This window comes from Hesperophylax consimilis, chromosome 14, assembly GCF_061612785.1.
Source record: "Hesperophylax consimilis isolate HC1 chromosome 14, BYU_Hcon_1.0, whole genome shotgun sequence".
NCBI lineage: Eukaryota > Metazoa > Arthropoda > Insecta > Trichoptera > Limnephilidae > Hesperophylax > Hesperophylax consimilis.
Genome location: NC_142849.1, coordinates 24,871,098 through 24,880,024, shown reverse-complemented (window position 1 = coordinate 24,880,024; position 8,927 = coordinate 24,871,098). Strand labels below are relative to the sequence as shown.

The following is an 8,927-nucleotide window of genomic DNA, read 5'->3' as shown; positions in this document are numbered from 1 at the left end:
AAGTACCAAGAAAATAACGGAAAATCGTATATTATTAAAATGCAAGTGTCTTTTTTTGTTTGTTTGGTTAACTAAAGATTAACTAAAGCAATTCAAGATATCAAATATTGAAGGCAAGAACGTCTATAATATTATGGTTAGCATTATCATTTGTAAAAACCGCGGAATTTTAGTTTGGAAATATAATCTCGGTTTTTTAATACACCAGGAAAAGACTGATATTAAAATAATACCTACATGCAACCGTAGAATTATATAAATTTGTAATATCATTATTCATATGTAATTGTACTGCTGACTGAATAGGACATTCATTTGTTATTTAGCTCATTTCAGTTTTCACTTGTTTCACGATGAAATTTTCGTGTGTGTTCAAAATATTGTTGTGTTTATCTGTGCTTGTAAGTATGGTACATGGAACGATGTATATATTTAAAAATCGAACAAAACGATGTCCAAATGGAACTTTCAGAGTACTTCGGCATTGCAGGAGAGTCTTCAAACATGGAGTAAACTTAGATTCTGAAGAGACGACGCAGGTAAAAAAAAAATTACAACAATATTACATTCATTATATATTATTTACATGTGGTGATGTGAAGGCCTTTTTGAATACACGTATTTGAACTTCACTTTTGTAATGCAAATCTTGGAAGTAGAAATAACAACTTCCCAACCTCTAAAACTTGGCAGGTAGAGTCTGTCGATGACAATGCTTTCTATCAACTAGTGAAAATCAAGCAAACCCGCTCAGCCATATATGCATTATTCTGAAATCGGATGACGTTACAGCAGTTATTATACGAAATAAATGTCAGTCCTACTTGATCGGCAATTATCGAGGGTGGTAGATTTATCGACTCCAGATCCTGGGTGGCAAGGAACAATCCTAATCAAAACCAATATTTACAATAAGTAGTGTATAATTAAGTTTTACAATAGATGAATAGAAAAAAATATTGTTTTTCACATGTTAAATTTTTTGGCCTGAGTGTTTATTTTTAATCAATGATTAATATGAGTCAGTGAAACAATTTCTAAAGCATTCATCTTAACTCTAAAGCAGAAAATCTGTTTGTTTTTCTAGCTATATTGAACTGTAAACTTTGGCGCCATTCCTTTATTTTAAATTTGAATTGCCCCGGGAACCATTGATTGGATAATCAACATTTTACCCACAGGTCACTCTTAGTGGTTTGTTACGTTTGGTGACTTAGCAGGAGTGCCCGGGTTCATGGGGTGAGGTTTGTCCGGGTCTTGGCAACAGATGCGTCTGCCCAACAACTGCATGTTAGGCCGGATCGAAAGAGACTGGTTGAAGACCTTATGACCTATTCATCAGGAATTTCAGTACATCGCTTTGTACCGCAGTGAGAGGGATGGATTCCTTAAGTCCGTCACTCCTGGACGCACTGACCCCCAGATACCTACCCAACCCTCATACTTTTTTCCTTCCCAGAACTTCCTCCCCTTCTTTTCTAAAAAAAACCCTACACACAGCATCCTAGAAGATGATATAGGCCCGATGGGAATTATTTTCCTCAAGGCCTCCTGTGTGGAGCTAAGGTAAGAAAAATAAATTAAATTCACGATAAACAGTAATATTTTCAGCTTGCAGATTTAAACTGCTCAATTGACTCGATTGAAATGAAGTTTTTAACAGTTAGTATTCGAATGGACAAATGCGTAGGGTACCAACCCAGACCTCGCATATTTAATCCTTTGTCGTACATCATTGCACAAGTATTTTTTCCGCTCATACTGAAGAAGGTGGGGGTAATGGCGTCTACGATTAAATATATTATCGTGTTACCACAGAGGTCGTCAAAGATATTTAAACATGTAATGATTCCACAGATTACAATAAAATGCATGATTCGTCGTTGTACCTAACTATTTAACAGGACATGTTTTTCACCGTAGAGGCAGTTTTTGGTTCTCTGGAAACTGCCATAAGATATTTCAAACAAGATTATAAGTATGACAAACTTTGTTTAAAACGACAACATTTTGAGAGAAGTTCGTTTAAAGTAGAGCTAAAGAAAGTCTTAGCATATGTAGCCAATTCAAATTATAAGTACATTCAGGTGACGATTCAACATTCAACCTCGTTGGCCCAGCTTGAATAATTTAAGCCCCTTTTGGATTTTCATCTTACCTTACGTATAAATGTAACGTGAAAAGATTCCATTATTCAAAATTACCAACGAAAAAAGATTTTCTAAACGTCAAAAAGTTGTTTCTCTCACGGTAAAGATACCTAACGGAGTAAATGAGTATTGCTATTTTTTTTAAGAATATCTTCAAATTAATAGTAATGCGGTTTAAATGAAGTTACATGCTGAATCATTAAATTAATGCTAGGATTTTTGTAATAAAAAGTATTCTTAAAAAAATCAGGTTTTTTTTTAATGTTATTTATTCAAAGTTTATACATTTTTCATTTAAAATATAACAATTCTAGCATATGTCATTTTTTTAATTAAGAAAAATTATTAACCACTTTTGGAATGTTCAAAATCAATAATTTCATATTCACTATTTGGGATCTTATTTAAAAAAAAAAATCAAATTCAAATTGATAAAATATGATAAATATATTTTTTAATAAAACTTTGCATTCGAAAATGTTAATACAATGTAATAAAAACTAAATAAGCAGCTCAATAACACGACCGATCTCAACTGCAAGCAAATTCAAATAGTGTAAAATACATCGCTAACATTCACGAAAATGTGAAAACAATATAGTAAAAACGAAATATGCAGCTCAAAATCACGACCGATCTCAACTGCAGGCAAATTCAAACTGAGTAAAATCATTCGCTAACTTTCACGAGCGTTACTCGTGTTAGCTAAAAATAGAACGCTGCAAGTCAAAACCAGCGGGCGTCACTCGGCCTAGCAGAAATTGGAACGCATTTAGCTCGCGAGCGTGACTCGTTTAAAAGCATTAAGCGGTTAACGAATGAACTGATAGTTTTCCTAATAAACTTTTAGTAAATATCATGATGTGTTAATAGAAAATATTTTCGCATTTTGTCAATATATATCAGGAAGTATGTTTACGAGAGATTGGAAGGCCGACAGAGATATTAAAAGATGGGTAAATGCAGGTAACTCCATTAATGGACTGAACGCAGTTGGCGCTAGCAAAATATTGACCAAAGAAGCAAAGCTAGCAGGCCGCAATGCTGTTGAAATGAGATTCCTGAGGCGTATGTGTGGTAAAACTATGTATGATCGTGTGAGAAATGTGGTAATCTGCAAAGAGTGCAAGGCTGATATAAGCGTAATGAGTAATATTAAGAAAAGGACGCTTATATGATTTGGGCATGTAAACGAAAAATGGGGTGTAAGGAAAATGTATGACGTAAATGCGAATGGTAGCAGTCGGGACGCCCGAGGAAGACATGGCACGATCAAGTGAATCTGATACTTGAGTATTCCGAAATATTATGAATTTACTAAAAGTTTATCAGGAAACGGCCAGCAATCCCGTTTTTAACTAGATTACTAATAATTTGAAGAGATTCTTAATAAATAAGCAATAGATAGTTATTTTTCTCCGTGTAAATGAATGACTTTAGCATGAATGCTTACTATTATAGGTGCTGTGGTATCTTATATGTTAGTTTGAGGTGTTATTCACAGATGGCACTCGTACAGTAAGTTAGAGCTGTCGATAATACAGAGATAGATAAACACGATTGCTACCAAGGTTTCCAAGAGTATTGCTAATTTTTTAAATCTCTTAATTTTTTTTTGTAATCCGGTTAAAACCTAGATTGCAGGCCGTTTTCTGATAAACTTTTCTTAAATTTCTAATACATCGGAACACGTATTCATGCACCTGCCTTGATATACAATGACGAATGCGGAAATATCAGGATTTTTATGAACACGTGTTCCGACATCGTGACAATGCGTTCGTGTTTTACTAAAAGATTACTAGGAAATCAATTCACTCGTTAAGGGCCCGCAATCCCGTTTTTAACAGGATTTCGTATAATTTTAAGATATCATTAATAAATTTTCAATATTAAATGAAGGTATTTTTCTCTGTGTATGTCCTCAAAAAAAGTCAAAAGGACTATAAAAGTGTATGTATTCGGGCCTTCCCATCATTTTTCAAGTATTTATTAACTTTTTTTGCTATGGGGAGCGGCTCTGTGCGTTGTGCGGGTGTGGTATGGACGGAAACTTTTTTTTTTCAATTCGCCGGCAACCCGGGCGTTTATTGAAATAACATCAAAATATAATATACAAACAAGTAAGTAACCAGCCTCACTAGAAGATTTCTCTTCTGAGGCGGGTACATATATATATGCTTACACATAATCATACATACATACGTACGCATATTTTTATATATCCGTATATATACCTATTAATCAATATATACACATGCATTCATACGTAAATTGATACAAACGTGCGTTTACTCATGCATGCACATAATAATAAAAACATAAGTATACAAGCTTTAAATTAAATTATTGGAAAATTTTATAAGGAAAATTTAAAAATCTAACAAAAATAAATATATATTGGTAATTGCTAAAAGGTTAACATGGAGTTTACACTATAATACAACAGTGTCGCAAAACCAAAGATCTCGTAAGAATTATTGGTAATTGCTAAGAGGTTATTAGGGAATGTAAATATTGTCATAAAACCAAATATCTAAAAAAATAATTGGAGATTGTTACAAGGTTATCATTGAATGTACATAGTCGTAATAATCATAAAACCAAGAATCTAAAAAGAATTATTTTATATATATATATATATATATGTATAGTTAAAAGGTTTTCGTGGAATGTATATAAATGTATGTAATAGTTACAAAAGCAGGAATTTCGTAGGATCTTTAAATTCACATAAATGCTAGCATCTAAATCTTCAAATAATAACATATCAAAAAATAGTTTAAACAAAAGTAGTAGGTATTGATAAACCAAGCATGCGTAAAACATAAGCAGGATTTATGAAAAAGAGTAAATCTCTATAAAGGTAAATAACACATGTATGTAAATAGAGAATGAGAATTAAACTAAGAAGGGATTACTAGTAACTGACTGATGCATGCCCTTTTTTGAACAGCATTTCCTCGAAAACGTCAGAAAAATAATCGTTAATTTCTCACTTTTTTACCGCAGATAAGTCTTCTTGATTCTACAACATCTTACGTTGCTGATATTCAATAATGCGGTAAGTCTTCAAAGCTATTTTTCTACGAAAAATTGACATGAAATTAGATTTATAAATATATTATTAAACATAACAAAAAAAAAAGGTTTTAAATGTAAGTAGTACCTAGTACCATATTATTTTAATTCTCCCCTACTACAAATACCTTTCAACCGTTGACGCAAAATTTATTCATTCACCCCTACTACAAAACCTTTCAACCGTTGACGCATTACTTTTTCACTACCCTACTACAAACATCTTTCAACCATTGACGCATTATTTTTTCATTTACCCCTACAATAAACAACTTTCAACCGTTGATGCATTATTTTTTTTCCAAATGATAATATTTTTTGTATAATACCTTGAATAATATTTTTTGTTTTGTCTTTTGCAGGACTGACAGAAATTTCATCATTCTCGCATTACGTTATATCATTTCGACCATCTTGTAAAATAATCTTCTGTCACAGCTATTTGCGGGGATCGGGCTAGTTAAAAATACAAATATTATAGTATTAAAATAGAAAATAAAACATTTTTTAACTTATTTCCACTTCTTTATTTTACCAGTACCGGTTTCGTCCTATTATGGACATCTTCAGGCTGGCAATTGAAATTCTTTTGTTACAGAATTTATACAAAATTAGGTAATATTATAGGATAAACTTGTAGAATTCTGCTGCACGCTTAGTATGTAAACAAATCATAAATTAAATTTATTTAATTTTAATTTTATTTTTTTAAATTATCTAATCAAATGTGTTTGAATTTTATATGCATATTCCTCACATTATAAAATAAGTGTCTTTTACTCTGCTTTGCCGTCAGTTAAAGGGATGATCGTTATTTGGATAACTGTTATTTTTCAAAAATGATTACCTGAAAATTACTGGGGCTTAATAAGTTGATAGGTAATTATTTTTGTCTTATTTAACAATAATATGATACAATAATATGTTTTTTGAAAATGACATCGCTATCGTAAAACAGTAGTTTTGTTGACCTTAAAACTCCTGGCAAATTTCATGACGTTGGAATTCACCGTTTGAGAAAATTTGCCCCTTAGAAAACAGCGTTTCTGCAGATAATTTGAATAAAATAATTAAGTAGTACTGACATTTTTTCAACAAGCTCGATTTTTGTTTTGTTTGTTAATATATAAATTTTAATACATAATTTATTTTTTGCATTATTTGAGTACAACACAAGAGTTCCAATTACTCCCAACCATCTGGAGCCAGTAGTACCTGTAATTGGGGTATGTTGTGAGGCTTAAGGTAATGGAGTAGAGGATGGTTAGAGGAAGTACCTGTCTATGCAGATGTGATCGTCAAAAACAGGTAAAGCAAAGGCAATTGTCTTTTTTATCAGAGCGTTACCAAATGAATTTTACAGCATTTTCATAAGCTCTTGTTATAGATCTTGCTGGAAGAAAATGACTTAAATTTATTCAAAAGATATTTTTAGTTTCATATTACTAACATGTATTAATAACGCGCTTAAAATTTCCATAAACGAATCGGTACTTATCAAAAATAATAATTATGAGCATAATAATTGGCGTTTTAAACCGCTCATTAATTCGTGCAGGATAACACAGGAAGTAGCACGTATTAATGCCCGCCAAATCCTTTGGTCGGGAGAGCTTCCCCGTATGCAGAATGCAGTTCATAATCCCATTATCAAACCAGCCCACTAGCCTGGGGCGGAAGGAATCACGTTGAAGCACATATGGACCGGATTTTAAAATCATTCATAAAAATTGGAAAATATTATTATTAATTAATTTTATTTTAATCTCATGTCGAAAATTAATATGCTTGTACTTGAAGATTCTACTACGTACTATACTACAATAGAAATGTATTACATGGTTCTTATATATTATTCCTTCACGGTTTTAACATATTATACTCTTGAAATAATAAGGTTATATCTGACATTGGAATGAAACTGAGAAATTGAAATTCAAAAGTGAATCCGGAATATAATAGTAATACTTGAAATGTTTGAATGAGTGGATGCAGATCGTATTGTAATTGAATAATCTTTATGTTTAAGAACATTCCAATTTTTTAAAAAAACGTAGCACTTAGCTTAACAACTAAGCAAAACAACAGATTTTGTTGCTCTTAACATCAGCTTAATTTAGAGTAACAAGGTTTATCAGTTTATTTTAATTAGTTTTTTTTGCTAAATGCTGTGTTTTGCCTGAAATGTTCTTATATCAAAAGATAATGCAGTAACAACATGTAAATAATAAAATATCTGGTTTTTATTTTGTCAGGGTACGTCACTTTATTCAAAAAAATATTTATTTAACGCTCAGAGGGCTTTGATATGTAGGTGGTACAATTTTGATGACAGAAAATTTTGAAACATGAGAAAGAAATAATAAAAATAAAATTACACTAAAAAATAATACATGCAAGAAACAAAAAGAACAAGAACATAAATTAAAAAATACAGAATTGACTTGTTTACAAAAATACAACTTCCATTTAGGAATAGTGTTGAAATAAATCTTTTACGTGATCCACGAAATTCGCAAAGTTAATATTAAATATATCGACATCACATAAGTATTGGTTTCCCATAGTGTGAAACCGTTGTATTGGGGAGTTTGTAATGTAATTGCACTTATGTGTGTTGCAGTGGAATAGTTTATTTTGTCGTGTTGTTATTGTAGATATTCGTAAGTTTATGAGTTGCAGAAGTTTGCAACAGTCGATTTAAGAATTTTGAATAAAAAAGTTAAGTCGTTTATTTTACGCCTGTCTTCCAATGTGTGTATTTTGTAAGAGGGAGACCAAACTACTGAGTTGTATTCAATTATGATTCTAACTATGTATAACAGTTTAATGGCTTGTATGAAGTTAAAGTTTTTAGTTGTTCTTAATACGAAACCTAGTGTTTATTAAACATTAACTTTAAAACAGTATTCTAAAGTTTGTGTTGCATAATTTAGCTTTTAAAATCTTAAAATCTGTGTAGTGGTTTGGTAACTTTTGCCTAAAAAACAGCGATTTATCATCAATGGCCAGAATAGCTAGTAATTGAATGAGGTTTATAAGCTTCAATAAGTTAATCATAATAAATTAGAGAAATTATATTATTTTATTAATTCAATTTCTGTTTTGGAGAAATTAATGTAATTGTTGTTATTTTATTTTATTATGTTTGGAGTCATTACTAACTGTACATAAAAAAATGTAATTTATAATTTAGAATGTTTCTAAACTAGAGATGAAAATTTCTTCCTGAATACGATAACGTAGTGTTATCGCCGTTTCTGCAACCATGAATGTGGTACGCGCTAATCCGCCCAAGAAAAGGTTTTGTTCCGTAGCACTCTCGTTATTGAGATCGTCTATGGTTCTCCCATTCGGTTCTTTAATTGTTCTTGTATTGAGATTCAAAGTTGAAATAGTCGCTTTTAATAATAAAATTAATGTGTTCTTCGTAAGGAACGTTTTCGCAGGAATGTAGATTTAACCTCCCTAAATTATTTCAGATAATATTGAATATTTAGAGAAGCCTATGGTAAAATAACACATTGTTTTATTATTATCTGTAATGGGACAAAACCGCGAGAATCTCCTTTTTTCCATCGAAGTCTTAAAGAAGTCTACGTTTAGTATCTAATACTGATAACGAAATGTATCGTCCCTTTCAGTAAAGTTGAAGAGCGCCTAGAGGAATTATTCATCTCTCGTATATAGTAGGAG

At 31.4% G+C, this 8,927-nt stretch overlaps 1 long non-coding RNA gene across 1 annotated transcript; it reads left to right on the top strand.

The window, feature by feature from the left end:
• Positions 1-301: 301 nt before the first annotated feature.
• On the top strand, positions 302-5,693 carry LOC149418101 (uncharacterized). Its single transcript, XR_016303128.1, has 3 exons — positions 302-539; positions 5,163-5,214; positions 5,594-5,693. It is a non-coding gene; the product is annotated as an uncharacterized LOC149418101 (long non-coding RNA).
• The last annotated feature ends 3,234 nt before the right edge of the window (positions 5,694-8,927 follow it).